Source organism: Myotis daubentonii, chromosome 7 (genome assembly GCF_963259705.1).
Source record: "Myotis daubentonii chromosome 7, mMyoDau2.1, whole genome shotgun sequence".
NCBI classification, from domain to species: Eukaryota; Metazoa; Chordata; class Mammalia; order Chiroptera; family Vespertilionidae; genus Myotis; species Myotis daubentonii.
This window is the reverse complement of record NC_081846.1, coordinates 39,788,888-39,801,525: the sequence shown is the minus strand read 5'-3', so window position 1 is coordinate 39,801,525 and position 12,638 is coordinate 39,788,888. Positions and strand designations below refer to the sequence as shown.

Below are 12,638 nucleotides of genomic sequence, written 5' to 3'. Positions count from 1 at the left end.
AATGAGGGTTGTTTTTTAGGAAATGATAGTTGGGCAGGGACATACATGAAGTGAGGGAATTACCTGGGAGTAGATTGTTTCAGGAAGTAGTTACAAATGAGTATAGAGACCCCGAGGTAGGAGAATGTTTAAAGGAACTTGTAAAAAGGCCAATAAAGTGTCATGGGCAAGGGGGAAAATGGTGGGAAATGAGAGTAAAACGATATCCAGAGCCAAATAAAGTAGGATCTAACCCGCTGCAGTAAAGATTTAGGATTTTATTCTGAGTGTTGGAAAACTACTGCAGGGTGTCCAGGAGTTGAGTGATAGGGCATAATTTCTATTTTAAAAGATTCATTCTGGCTACTATGGCGAGAACTGTCTGTTGATTTACCAGAGCAGAAGTAGAAGACTTGGGGCGGGGGGCGGGGGGAAGGTAGGAATCAGCTGTTGAATCCAGGAGAGAGATGGGGATGAGTTGGGACAGGATATTAATTGAAATGATCTCTATCAGAATTTATTTGGTGAGTTGGAAGAAGAGCTATGAGAAATAGGGAGGAATTGAGGGTGAAGGCAAGATTTTTAACTGAGCTGCTTTATGGTGATAACTGCTGTGGTAGGGACCTCTGGAAAAAGAACACGTTTTTCAAGGGGCGGGGGGAGAATCAAGGTCTCAGTTTTGGATCTGCTATGATTAAAAAGCCCATTTGCTATCCTAGAACAAAGTATGAAGATTCAGAAGAGATACAAATCTGGGGTTCTTCAGCAATAGGATGTGTTGGTGGTCATTGTGATGGATGGGATCCCCTAGGAATAAGGGGCACCATAGCATGTCAAGGTTGGGGAAATGAAGAGGATCCGGTAAAGGAGACTGGGGAGCAATCATTGGCTAAGAAAAAGAATATAATATACCAAATTCCAGGTTAAAAAAGAATTTGAGGAGAAAGTGATGAGCTGTATCCAATAATGCTGAGTGTGAGCTAAGAGGGTGCAGGGAGAGATGAGACTAGGGGCTAGCTGTAATAAGCTCTATAGCATGCTTCTGTGGTGATATCAGTGGTTCAGAAAAGAGGGGAAATGATGACTTGGTGAGGAAAAGAGAGAGGAGATAACTGCATGAGAAAAGTCCTTGAGCAGGCAAAGATGGAACATAGGATGTGAGAGAAGTTGGCCCGTATAAAAATGGGTAGTGAGTCTATAGAGTCAGTGTAGAGGCACATGGTTACACATACCTGTGGATAGAAAGATTCAGTGAAAGGAGAATAAAGAAGGGTTCTTCTGAGGGTTTTTTTTTTAATAAGAAGTAAGATTATCAGCTCTGAGTAAATGGTTTATATTTTTGAAAAGTCAGGTATCCTGTCTTTTCTGTTTTCATATCACTGTCATGAATGATTATAAAATGCAAATGAATAATAATGTTTTAAAATTACTTTTGGCTTCACTTTTAGTGAATATGTAGTTTAAACATATTTACATTAATGTTCATTTTATTGAAGTTGAGTTAAAGTATTTATACAAGGCTGATTTTGAGAATTTTACCTCCAAGCCGACTTTTGTGCGCTGACATTTGTTTTATTTTAGAAGTAGAGGGCGATTGATTCTCTCAGGCCAGTTAGAGACTATATATGGATAAAATATTCAAAGAAATATGTCCAAAGAGCCAGCATTTTCCCCTTTCCCTGAGATAAATTTCTAAGTGACTGATAACATTGTCAACAATTGTCCTAACTTTTTAAAATCTATTTTCCAGGTGAAAATGACTACAACCATTTTGAAAGAAATCCCAAGAAAGAGTGAGTAGCAAGTAATCATGGCATACATTTTTCAGCGTTGACTTCCTAGAGGTTTCTCTAACAAAGGTCTCTTAACCTAAACACTGGGCATTTTAGTCTGCAGAATCCTTTGTTGTGAGGGTGGAGGGGTAAGGGTGGGGAGCTGTTCTGGGCATCGTAGGATGTTGAGCAGTAACTTTGGCATCTTTCCACTAAATGGCAGTAGCACCCTTCTCCCAAGTGTGATGACTATCAACATCTCTAGACATTGCCAAATGTTCCCAGAAGTCATGGCGGAGAGTTGGAGGTGGGGGATAAAATTGCCCTGGTTTAGAGAACCTCTACTGAAACAAACACATAAGTGAACAAAGTATTTTCCCCCAGCTTTTGGATGATTTATTCTAGAAACATTCTTTTTCTGAGGACAACTTTGTAGTTTTTATCTAATGAGGGTTTAGATATGAAGGTATCATGACAGGAATGGTCATTGAGACTGTTAATTTCCATCTCACATTCATCGAATACCTTCACCCCAGAAACATTGCAAAACATTCTAAGCTAAATACTCATCAGCTGGACTGCAGCCAAAGCTGTCACGCGGAAGAAGAATGCAATTGCCACAAGTATATTTCCAGAAGGCAGAGCTATGACCAGTGGTGCTAATTATAGAGAGACACATTTTGATTTGTGATAAGAAAGATAGTTCTAATGATAAGTAGTCTCTACAAATGAAACAAACAGTCCCAGAATTCCCTTTTAATAGAGTCAATCAAGCCAAAATCATATGGTGACACTTTAGGAATATCACGAGGGAATTAAAGTAATGGTTGGGTTTGAGATGCAGTTCAGTCCTGGGAATCCAGAATGAACAGGAGGGCCATGAAAACACCAAAATGAAGTTGCATCCGACAAAAGATGTAAAGGGGAAAAGCAAGGCAGCAGTCGTGGGAAGCAGGAAAGTTGAACTGGTGTTCTAATGAGTGAGGCATTCATTTCCAGAAATGGTAGCTCAGGGAGGAGGCAAGGGAGAGTTCAAATGTGCAAGTATCCTCACTTTATGCAGAGGCTTTGAACTAGTGATTTGAGATAATTCCTGGAGCTGTCTTAATGGTACCTAAGGAGCCCGCCTTAAACATATACCCTCTCTTTTTTAGGAGCTTCTGTTACTTTCAGGACTTAGTACAATAGTCATCAGAACCCCCTGGGGTGATATGTGGAACGACATGCAGAAATATTGCAAGGAAAATAGCAGACCTCTCATGTTAAACATTGGACTTCTAACTAACCTTCACTACTAGTGGAACCAAAAAAGAGTGCAATAATATTTTTCTGGAGATGTAAGGGGTTTTTTTTTGGGAGGGGGTGGCTATTTATTTTCAGCTAGTAAAAGGTCATTGCTGATACTCCCTCCGTGATGAGTAACTAAAATCTGCAAGGTCAAAAAGGTTAATAGCCCTAAAAGAAAATGTTCAGAAATACTTATGTCAGTACCATTATCTGCAACCCTCCTAAAGCACTAATGACACAGCATCTCAGTTACTCATTTATAGAGTAACTCACTAGAAAGAAGGTCCTGGTAAAGCTACCAATGTCAACCAAACCAGAATGATTAGAGATTTATGTCATCATTCAGCAACTAAAAATAACACCAGCATGTCTTTCTTTTTACACTCTGAAGTAGAAAGCTTCTTATAGTAAATGTCTTTGGCTGTGTATGTTTGTAATATCTAGGTGTTATTAAAACAAAACAAAACAAAAAAACAAAAACAACCAAGATCGGAAGGAGAAGGTATCTCTAGATATAGCTGCTTCTGTGGTTTCACCCAGTGATCCTGGATTCAGATCCCGTCTTATTCTCATCTCCTGCCTCTGATTCTCCCTACATTTCCATTAGAATTCTAACTCTGCCATCCTGTTTTCCTGCTCAAACTCCTTCTGTGGTGTCTACTTGATCTCATACCCTGATCCTTGATCAAGCTTGAAGAACTATAACCTGGCTATAACTAATCCACACTTGACATTCTTCTCCGGTGACACACATGGAAAAAGTGAATGGTCAATAATTGTTACTTGTTTTCGTATATCATTGATTCAGAGACAGACTTACCATGAGACTGATTAGCTGAACTTAGACATCAGGGCCCTCATTGACTCGGGTCCTTTTCAAGGACCAAAGATAGCCTTCAGCGTGTTCATAGGGCCATACGGATTTGTAATACTTGAAAAGAAAGGTATTTTGACCACTTCTCCTTAAGACTGCTGTCTCCTTGAACTAGGATGCTTTTCCATCCATCTCTTCTGGTATGACAGTGTTTGTGGGGCTACAGGAATTTTGTAGGCAAATTAGCTATAATTTCACACTGAAGTTGCTAGAGGGCCAGATCATTATAAACGTCTGAATAGCACAACATAGCTAAGTATCGTTGCTGATCAGGTTCATCCTATCATGTTGATGGCGTATCCCAATGGAGATGGCTTCTTCCAACAAGACAATGCACCATGCCACGGTGCTCGTATTGTGCAGGAGTGGTTTCAAGAACATGAGGGAGACTTTACCTTGCTTAGGTGGCCCCCACAATCACCAGATCTCAATCCAATTGAGAATTTGTGGGGCGAAGTTTAAAAAGCCATGAGGCAGCTGGTTCTACAACCATCAAATCTCACAGAACTGGACAGTGGTATTCATCAGGCATGGTGTTAGATTCCTCGCATCACCTTTCCACATCTCGTGGAGTCAATGCCAGAAGAATCGCCACAGTACTGAAGGCAAAAAGTGGCCCAACGAAGTACTGATGGGGTGGTCATAATAATCTGGCCACTCAGTGTAGATATATATATTCCACGTTCAAAGGCTGTTAAATCGCATTGTTTACCCATATCTTCAGAAAAAAATCACTTCTACTGTCGTAGAAGTAAACAACCTGCTTCCCTATTTATAATGGTCTGGCCCTCTAGCAACTTCAGCATGAAATTATAGCTAATTTGCCTACAAACGTCAAGTGATCATAATAATCTGGCCACTCAGTGTATATATATTTAGATAATATTTGGATATATAGATATAGATAAAGATAATATTTTAAAGAGATAACATAATTTGTTAGAATTTCTTGTATGAGAGCACAAACCTAAAGCATTACTACAAACAGAGTAAATCTAAGTGTGAATAATGTTTTATGCATCTCAATGGTCAATAATAAACATTTCAATCAATTATGCTAAGGGAAAGACTAATTTGTCATGATGATTTCTCTATGGAAAATGGTGTTGCAAAATTATGGTTACATTAAAAAATAATGTAAGTGTCTGCAGCCAAAACTTTAGGGAAAATGTCTTTAGATTGTGTCTCAGGCATTTATTACAATTTTAATTATTTTCCTGGATTTGTATTTATGCTATTTGTCAGCCTTCTAAAATTTGTAATTTACTGTGATTTCTTTCCTCATCCTAAGTATGTATTCATTTTGTACTAAATTATGTACTTATGATTTTATATTCTTTTTCTACAAAAGGTCTCTAAACGGTAAGCTTTAGGTTTGACAACCACTTTAGACTAGGAATCAGGATTCTAGGAGTTCTTCATACCTTACTGATTTCGTGATATTTTGCAGGGTTGTTTTGAATATCTGGTGACACAGTTAAACAGAAGTATACATAAACTGCAAAGCCTTATGTAAATAAAAGCTCTTACACAATTATACAAATTCCATAATTTCCTGTGGCACTCAAATCCTGGTATTGGTAGATCTTCGGTTATTCTCACCATAATATGTGGCAAGGGGCACAATGAAATTTTGAACAAATCTGCCAGTTTTAGTGGCAAATGTTACGTCCTTACCATGTGATGCCAAGTAGACCTATTTCTCAGGTGGAGTGTGATCCACTTTACTGGCACAGAAATCAATTACTCTGAACCCATGACTCATTTTCTGTCTCTAATCATAACTGTCAGGAATCTGTTGACAGTTTGTAGGAAAATATCAAGATTGCATGATTCTGCCTTACAGAACTGAGAGGTATGAAAATACAAGGGCAGAAAAACTTTGTAGGGATAAGATGATGCTGTACATTTCTATATAGTAAAAGCATAATATGCAAATTGACTGGACGGCAGAATGACCAGTGAGAGGGGTGTGGGGCCGGTGAGCAGGCGGCACCAGGCCAGCCAAGGCACGTCCCAGCTGACAGAAGGAGGGGGTGGCAATGGGGGGGAGGCAGCAGTGACCAGTGGTGGTGGAGGGGCAATGGGGGGCAGGGCATCGCTGGCTGGCGCTGTCCCCTGATCAGCTGTCCAGTTGCCTCCCGCAGAGAGAGGCTGGCAGTGGCAGCAGTGGTGGGCTGATGGGGGCGGCGCCATCCCCTGATTGGCTGCCCAGTCGCCTCCCACAGAGGGAGGCCAGACATCCCCTGAGGGCTCCCAGACTGTGAGAAGGTGCAGGCCAGACCAAGGGACGCCCCCTCTTCCCCCCAGTGCACAAATTTTCATGTACTGGGCCTCTCTATATATAAAAGCCTAAGCGACCTTTACGACAAGTGGTCAAACGACTGGCTGACCGGTGGCTATGACACGCACTGACCACCAGGGGGAAGACACTCAATACAGGAGCTGCCCCTTGGTGGTCAGTGCACTCCCACAGCCAACCTCCCATGGGTGGCCAACCTCCTGTGGTCCCTCCCCCAGGCCAGCCAGCTCCGATCGGCCCCAATCACTGGCCAGGCCCAGGGACCTCACCTGTGCACAAATTCGTGCACCGGGCCTCTAGTATTTCCATAACATTGGATCATCTTTCTGGTGAATCCATCACTTGCACATGGGTATGACTATGATTATGAGAACAAAATGGAGGTGAAGAGGTGAAAATGAGGAACAGGAAATTCATGGTTGATGTGGAACTCCCTGGTAACCCAGGCTCTACCACTGCCTCCATCTTTAATATCCTGCTACCTTTCCAAACCACATAGTAATTCTGCTGCAGCCAGGTTTTGCACAGCATCACCACCTGACATCAGCCAACTCATTGCTCTCTCCAATTTCTGTAGCTTTTTATCTCTGCCCAAGGGAGCTATCTCTTGGTGCTCCTTATTTTATTTTATTTTAGTTTACTTTTGATTTCTTTTTTTTTTAATCTTTATTGTTGAAAAGTATTATAATGTCCCCTTTTTCTCTCTCATTGATCCCTTATAGCCTGCCCCCGCTCCCCTGCTTTATGCCTCCACTACTCTATTGTCCATGGGTTATGCATATATGCATATAAGTTCTTTGGTTGATCTTTTCCCACCCACTTGCCCACTCCCTCCTTCCCTCTGGGTCCTGGTGCTCCTTTTTGCACAGTTGGAGGTAGTTGGGTACTTATGTTTGCATGTTTTTGTCATTTGTACTTAATTGTGTTGAAATCTCAGGGAAGTAAAATACACATTAAAAGAAATTGAGCTTTATTTTCCTTTGGTAACATCACAGTGTGTCTACAGTATTAGGGGGAAGTTAATCTGCTGTGTCACTAACAAAGCTAAGTAAGATGGCAGATGCTCTGGGCAGGTAAAGTCACAGAAGAAGGGGAGAGATGGAGGGCATCAGGGCAGCCATATACATCAAATGGTAAAGAGAAGAGAAAAAGAAGGCACACGTCAACCTGCTAACGTACTACAAATAAAATAAGCTGCCCTTCAGGATCTCAAAGTTGTGAGATTCCCAGAAAGCTGTCAATTTCTCTCACCCTGCACCTCCCATTCCCATGAGATTTCATCTCTGCAAGGAAATCTATAGATCTTTTTGCCTTCAAAGCTACTCCAGTGCCTTGTGTGCTCTGCTCCTCTCTAACCTGGCCTTCCAGCACTTTCCTGACTCTTTTCTCTATTCTATATACTTCTTTCAGGTTAACTTTCAAAATTACTTTCCCGTCCATTCCCCTCCCCTGCAGAAGATGGCTTCCCATGACCACATTGGTCGTTTACACTTGGTAGGAATGCAGAGGTCTCAGTGATGCAGTGCCACCCCATTCTTGCTTCATCTCTTTAATTTTACTGTTGCATCCAACTCAGACGGAACTAATTCTGTTTCTTGCATTTTTCTGCCCCCACCCACTCCCTGACCCCAGGCTTTGCCCTTCATCAGCCTGGAATAGTTTCTGTGTCTCCATTGCAGACAATCTCATTATTCTGGTGTCATCTAAAATGCCACTCCTTCTAAAAATATTTTTTTTCTTTAAACTCAAATAACCTTTGGTTGTTCTGTCATGCTACTAGGCATATGCTACCTAGCATTGGAGTTATCTGTGTTTTATTTCTCTAAGAAGACAGTAAACTCTGGAAGGGTAGGGAGTGTTGTAATGATCTTTGTGTCAGTGGATTATCAAATGCCATGCAAATTTAGGCATCAATATTTTTTTAAAGCTAAATGTGAATCATCAAGTGACTGGGTCAACTCAAACCAAAAACAGCTCTACCAGTTGCTATCTATAAAAATATAAGTGGAATATGCTAATTAGACAGGGTGTCCTTCAGTACAAAGCTGGGGCTGCAAGGGAAGCCCGGGTCCCGGGTGCCAGAGGGAAGCCAATGCTGGCAGCAAGGGGAAGAAAGGCCTATGCTTGCATGAATTTCGTGCATTGAGCCTCTAGTTTATTTTTTAAAATGACACTTACATAAACAACTAGAAAGATGAACTAGGAAGAACTAAGGCTGTGTAAAAATTCTTTATCCTGATTCTTTTCATGCACATTTCTAAAGGTCACTTCTAATAGTCTGATACTTTTTGCTACACTTCTTGGCTTGCCTTCGTTACCTTCCAAATCCATTTAGCACAGATTTCACCCTTACAGATACCTGAGAGGTCACAGGAAGGCGCCTGACAGGATGAATTACTGTAGTGACCCCCTAATTTCCCACCAAGATAATCCTCCTGGATCCGATGTGATGATTTTTGCACCCAGTGGACCTACTCAACAAAATAGTCATTCATCTTGAACTGCAGCTCAGCAAAGTCCAAGGTCAGGAAGGCCAGAGGCCGTGCAATGCTTTCCATGAGGGACCAATGCTGCATGTTTCACTGGGCTAATAAAGCGGCAGCATGGCCTAGAAAAGCAAAAACTTCATATTGTGATTGCCTTCTCCTTCACATCCTTTGAGATAGAGCATATTTACTGTGAAGTTAAAGAAGTTTAGCTGATGTTTCAGGGCCTCACACTTGTATAGGCCATATACATTTGTTCAGGCCAGAATGATGTTGTGTTTGTAATTTTGTATTCTTATACTTCAAGCACAGCCCTCCTTCTAAGTTATAGAAGCTTCAAGCCCCACAAAACATACAACTCCCCAGCCTCTATGCCTTCCTCTATACAGGCTCCTGATGTTGCTAATTCTCTGAATTTATAGCAATTACGTTGATTAAAAAAGAGCTATGAACTTAAGTCTTTATTTGATTGGGCAAAAGTCCCAATGGGCTTCCTTTTCTATGTTTTTTATTCCTCATTTGTCAGGCGAAAAACAAAACAGCAATCATAGATACATATTTTCATAAAACAGCAATTAGATAATATCTGTTTTCATTTTGATCGGAAGCAAACGAATAATTTGTATTCAAAGTTAGGGAAATTATCTCCATGTTATTAATACTAAATTTAACATGAGAATAGTATTTCTATCAAACCAAGAGACATAGGAGGGACAAACAAAGACAAACTACAAACACTGTTATAAGTGGTGATTGGGAGAAAACAACTACACTATATTTGACAAGAGGTTGATTTTCCTAAGAGCTGGGAGACAATTCTCAGTGGGTCTTTTGTGTTTCTGCATATCTTATAAGTGAGGCATTAACTGCCCTTTCAGGGACTATCTTTTCACAAAGCAAATAGCCTTGGAAGATACAAATAGTATTTCCCTCTGGAGCAAAGGGCAGGTAGCTTACAGGTTTGGGTTTCTTTCTTGTAGTACAACCCACTATGTGCAGGCATCCTCTGGACTCCTATGGACACCCCTCAGGGACTTGGAGACAAGATAATCTGATGCAAACATGTTAATGTTCATGATGCCCCCTGTGATGTGAGAAATGATGCCCTTTCTTCTGTCCCAGGAACCTTGTGTCTGCTGGCAGTATCCACAAAGCCACAGCAGACTAATTGTTAGCTTGCAAGTGGGGCAAAACCTCAGATCTTCACAGCCCTCGACACTGTTGCACCATGAGCTTATACAACTTAAATAATAATACACCCAAATAGAAAAAACAGACAACTAATGCAATGAATATTTAGTAGAAAGTAAAATGTAACTATAATTTAATATCTTTAGGTTTTCACTAGTGAGGAAATATAAAATAAAAATAATATTGATCATTTTTTATCCTAAGATTATCAAAAGCTAAAAATAGCAATAAGTCAGAAATAGAGAAGAGCTGGAGAAACAGATACTTTCTTGCATTGCTAGTAGATGTGGAAAGTAGTTAAAACAGTGTAGAAAAAGTTGTATCTCTTTAGACCTATTCAGCTAGCATTTTGGAATCTGTCATGGGACTAAAGAACCCAATGTGTGTGTGTACCTGCCCATAGATAGATAGATAGATAGATAGATAGATAGATAGATAGATAGATAGATAGAGGTTTAAGTGTTATATATTTGTCTGTATGGTAATGTACATAGCTGTGTGTACATACGTATGACAAACATGCATATGTATGTTTGTCAGAGAAAATCCTAGAAACAACCTGGATGCCCTCTAATAGAGGAATGCTTGCATACAGATGGTTCATCCATACTATGAAATGGGATGCAATTATGAGAAGTAGCTTGGATCAGTATGTACTAATTTGAAAGAATGCCCATAAGATATTAAGCAAAAACAAGAAAAATTATAAATGTAAAAAGTGATTCCATTCTTATTTTAAAAAGAATAAACCATAATGCATGTACAATTACCTTATTGTGATGTAACAATAAGCAAGGACGGTTTGAGTATATTATTTAACCCCAAAGTGACTGCAAATTGACTTTCCTTCCCTGCTGTGCAAGAAACTAACAGCTTATACTGAGCTAGCATCTCAATCTCAGCAGCAGCTTGGTCCAGGCTAGAGTTTCATTTTGAAATCAGACCAACCAGAGCTCCATTTTGATTGAATAGATGGCTTGCAGAGTGAACTTTATTTAACAAGGCATTGGCCTTTCTTAGACTCAGTTTCTTTGTCTGTAAAAATGAACATACCAGTAGCACCTGTCTCACATATTTGTGAGAAGTCATTTTCAGAAAGTACATAGCCTTCTAGCACAGTTCTGTTATAGTTCAGGGATGGTGTTGATGATGAAGCTGAACACTTACTGAGTATTTACTTTGTGATTGGACTCCAGAGGTGGTAGCTTTCCCCCCCCTTTTTTCTTGTCATTTTTAATAGTAGATTGCTCACCTAGCAGTCTGTAAAGGAATAATGGTATTTATTATAATAATAGTAAATTCTCAGAATTTTTATTATTTCTCTACACAAGCCCAGTGAACTAGCAATTGAGTAAGTGCCTTTGGGTGCCCTTAACGCAGTACCCATGTTGTTAGTGTTGCCTACTTTAAGTGGAGGATATTAGAATTGCAGCCAGTAGATGCGGAAAACCTTTAGCAGGGTAACTTGGGGAATATTAGCATGTTTACAATTCACCAACTAAAATAGTGGTTTTATTTTCCAAATAAAAAATAATCACCCCACACCTTTCTTAAACTACAGTTTCATATTCAAATGAATGCAACAATCCCTTGAAAAAAATTTTTTTAAGGCAGTCAGCCAAATCTTCATTGCAAGAACATCAGAGAAATAAATGAACCAGCTGAGCTACTTTTCATCTGCTTAAATTTCTCAACTATTGAGCATTGCAGCAAAGGAGCCCTTCAGAGGTCCTCTGTCTCCTTTAAATCCTTGCCTCACAGGGACCTGGGTAGATTGGGAAAAGCCCCATTTTGTTCAGGATTGCATAGGCTGCCCACAGAACAAGCTTTTAAATTAATCAGGAGTCTGATTGCATTCCCTGAAACTATTCAAGTGTTAATGATTTCCCTGTCAGCATTTAATGAGCATTTCCTCTGGATTAATAGTCTGCATTGCTTTGTTCATTTACGTGCAATTTTTGATCACCAGTTTAGGTAAGATGTGGGTATTTGTTTCCCAGGCCACCAGGATGACAGCTGGAGAGGACAATGGAACCATTAATGTTAACTTAAAATTTAAACCTGGAAAGCTGACAAGCTCAAATGTGATCAGAAAGATGCCCTCTGGAAGCCATGTGTCTCAGGGTGCTGAAAGTGCTGTAGAAACCAATTGAAATCTTAGAGAGCCAGAGTGACGCCATCGGCACAGTCTCTGTACTTCCACTCCCCAGAGCAGAGCCAGGCTCCTAGCCCCAGGGGAGGAAAAGGAAAGAGGAGAGCGCCTCACCAACATGTATCAGAGTAAGACACTAATTAAAACATTCATTTTGTGCTGGAAACAAGCTGTAGATTCGTTTAAGTGCCAGAGCTTCCACTAAAACTTTTCTAGAATTAACATATACTTGATGCCTTATTTCATCTAAGATAGAATGTCAGTGTCTAGGGATAGAATTAGCATGAGTGTCCTTTCTGTTTTATTCACAATCCTTCTCAGCCCCTCGTCAGGTGACACTTTCAATAGCGATTGAAAGCAAAGGCGGATGTGCACAGAGAACAAGAACGTTTCTTACAAGAAGCTAAGATAATCAGCAGGGATTTCAAGGTCAGACGTGCCTCATCCCATTCTCTTGGGACTCAGACGTAGAAGAAGGTCTCTTAAAGGCACCCCTTTTCAGTGACGTGTTTGGCTTTGGGCGTATACCACCCAAGCATTCTAGGGAAAACACTACAATAGTTAAGACCAACTTTTAATCACTTTTTTGGATTTT

At 40.3% G+C, this 12,638-nt stretch overlaps 1 pseudogene; it reads right to left on the bottom strand.

Annotated features, from left to right (window-relative positions):
• LOC132238834 (small ribosomal subunit protein eS6-like) overlaps positions 1 to 12,638 on the bottom strand; it is a 28,148-nt pseudogene that overhangs the window by 5,155 nt on the left and 10,355 nt on the right.